Below are 3,458 nucleotides of genomic sequence, written 5' to 3' on the forward strand. Positions count from 1 at the left end.
GAGGACATAGAGGGCCTTTCTAAATGAAGGTGCTGGAAATGGACCTGCTAAATCACTGTGAACAAGTTGAAGAACTCCCAAAGCTCTCAAAGCTTTCCCCTTATCAAACTTCTCCTTGGGATGCTTGCCCATGGAACACCCTGAACATACACCCTCTGAAAAACTGATTCGAGATACACCTGTGACCATGTCTTTAGTGTTGAGCTGCTGAAGATAGTGGTAGTTGAGGTGACCAAACCACTCATGCCATAGCTTACTTTCTAAATTTGAATGAGTAAGCAAGCCCCTAGAGGGTGAACTTGGCACAAAGTGGGAGAATGAATAAAGCCTTGAGTTGTCATTGACTTGTCCCACTACTACCAAGGGATCATCATCAAGTTCTTTTACCACAATTGAATCTGGTGTAAACTCAACCTTTTTCCCATTCCCATAGTGAGTGATTTGGTAGATAGAGAGAAGGTTGGTAGACAAGTTAGGAACATAGAGAACATTCTCAAATGTTCCATCATCCATGTCAACTAAACCTTTCCCTTCAACCTCTACTTGTGTATCATCACCTATGTAAATGTAAGCCTTCCATGATGTCTCCAAAAACCAATCAATGAAGCCCCAATGGCTATGATGCCATGTTGAGACATGGACCAGCTAGGACTCAAACCTAGGACCTTCCATATGCTATTGGAGTGCTCTACCACTGAGCTACTGGCCCCTCTTGGACCAATCCATCGTCGGTCCGGGTGTGGCTTATTTCCAACACCAACACCCCCCTTAAGCCACACCTCTCGTGTGCTTGGGGCTCCTAGCTGGTCCATGTCTCAACATGGTATCAGAGCCAGGTCTAGGCTAGGAGCCCCAAGCAATATTTTTATACTTTTCATTGTGCCCTTGATCTTGGCAAAATCTCACAAAATTACATAGTACACAACATGAACAACATGAACTTTGTAGACAAAAAGAGTATTAAATAATAAAAAGATGTTGTCATCAAAATCATTGTAAATTTTTTAATTCCTTACCTTTACTTTATGTAGACTATGCAGGATCCTCAACTAAATGGTTGATGATGTCTGTAGTCAATGACCTATTCCCACCAAGGGTGACAACATCACACAGTGACTATACCTGAAATCAACACCATCAATTGAGCATCATAAGCATTACTACATTTGTAAGTTGATAAACAATAAATACATACGCATCATAAGCATCAGAAGCATCAGATAATGTGTCATCATATATGTAATTGAGCATCACAATTAGCATCACATATCATGTGTCATCATAAACATGTAATCCATCACATATGTATCATAAATCACCATCCATCACATAGGTAATAAACAATCACCAACATCAACATCATCATCATCATCATCATCATCATCATCATCATCATCATCATCATCATCATCATCATCATCATCATCATCATCATCATCATCATCATCATCATCATCATCATCATCATCATCAACTTCTTCGCCATCATCATCACCATCATCACCATCACCATCACCACCATCACCATCACCACCATCACCATCACCATCACCATCTCCATCACCATCACTGTTACTGTCACAGTCACCATCACCATCACCATCACCATCACCATCACCATCACCATCACCATTACCATCATCATCATCATCATCATCATCATCATCTTCTTCTTCTTCTTCTTGTTCTTCTTCATCGTCATTGAGAAACTATTGATCGTGATCATCATCCATTTCATCTTCTACTTCTTCGGTATCTTCTTCTTCCATCACATTATACTTTATCAGCCTTCCTCTTTGGTGCAGGAGCAGCCTTCAAAGGAAGGGCTCCCACCATTTGATTTTGTTGTGTTCTTGCTTCTTTAAGAAGCCATGTGCTCATTGGTCTTATTTAGGTCCTAGTTTAGGTCCTAGGTTCATACGTCTAGGTTGAGTTTTCTTGTGGAGTAGAGGGTATGTGTGCCTTTTATGTGTTTAAGGTCCTTCTTAGCATGGTGGTGTCCATAGGATAGCCCAATGTGGGCCTAGGAGTCAAGAAAAGCAACATTGAGAAAGTTGCTCAAAAGTTGCAAAAGTTGCATGACAACTTTTCAAAGTTGTCAAGCAACTTTTCCACCTAGTGGGTCAAAACCCTTATCTTAGCATGGACAACCCTAATGTGGGAACATAGACCGAGGAAAGGGTACTATATGTAGTTGCAAACCCTAAGATGATGGGTTGGTTTTTAGTTTTGTACGGCCCAAGGAAAGTGACTTGACTGTGACTGTAATTTTGTTGCTAGTCGGCACTAATGGAGCAATGAAGGATTGATAATGGATTGATCTTCAAACAAAACTATGTTGAGAGTCTTATATGGTGTATATACCTTCATTTTGAGCATTTAGATTAGGTTTTTTTTTTCAGGTGTTGTGTGTTTGTAAATATTTTGTAAACTCTCTTCTCACTGTCCAGTTTTGGACTGGTTTGTGTCAATGGGTTGATAACTCCTTTCCCCATTGTGGAATCACCATGAAACCATGGGGAATAGGAGTATAGACCCTTTACATTACTTCAAAGAAAGCAGGGCCCTTGAAGATGCAGGGAAGCCAACCAAAGACCCAATCATAGGTGAGACTAGACAGTGCCTGACTAGGAAGGGTTAAAGTTGCAGAGGTCTAGGAGAGCAAGGAAGGTCAGAGGAGGATGCACCCTTTGGAGGAGTTGTAGAGGGGTGTGTGGAGCACCATGGGTGAGAAGGAGGAGCTTCCACCAATCTAGACAAGGTGGTAAAAACATCAAACCAACACTGTGACCCTGGCAGGCCTAAAACAAACCCTCTTTAAAACCCTTAAAAACCTCAAAATTCACCTAGGGCAGTGTACAGACACTTGGAGGCCCAAAACTAGAAAAATACTTGAGCCCTTGCCAAATGAATAGCAGTTCTTTTGGGAAGTTTTACAAGTATATGCTTCATCTACAAGAGGGAGCCCTAAAAGTCTGGATAGGAGGCCGAATTGGGCACATTCCTTGTAGCCCTATTTTGTAGGAAAAAGGAAAAATAGTGAAATTGGTAAGGGGCTGGGAGGTTGAAACCTCTTGGGGGCACATGAAAGGATGGAAAACCATGTCTAAGACCTATCCTATCCTTGCTAGGACCTAAGAAGATGTGGGACAAGCCAAACCCTTATTAGCCTAAGTAAGGGTTCTTTGAATCTCATGAGTAGGTGAGACCTTAGGAGAAGTAATTCAAGTTGTTGGTGGGTGGATTGGGCAAGGTCAGGGGATTCCACAAACAGGGGAAGTCCAAGAGACCCTAGGGTGTGGTTAGAACACCTGGTGATCCAAGGAAAGGATCTAAGAGCATAGACTAGGCTAGTCTATCCCATACCCTATCCCATCACTCTTGGATCATGTCTAACAACAAATGACCAACCCAGTTTATGTGGAACCTCTAAGTAAAATACTTGGTCACATTGGCTT

The sequence above is a fragment of the Cryptomeria japonica genome, chromosome 7 (assembly GCF_030272615.1).
Source record: "Cryptomeria japonica chromosome 7, Sugi_1.0, whole genome shotgun sequence".
NCBI lineage: Eukaryota > Viridiplantae > Streptophyta > Pinopsida > Cupressales > Cupressaceae > Cryptomeria > Cryptomeria japonica.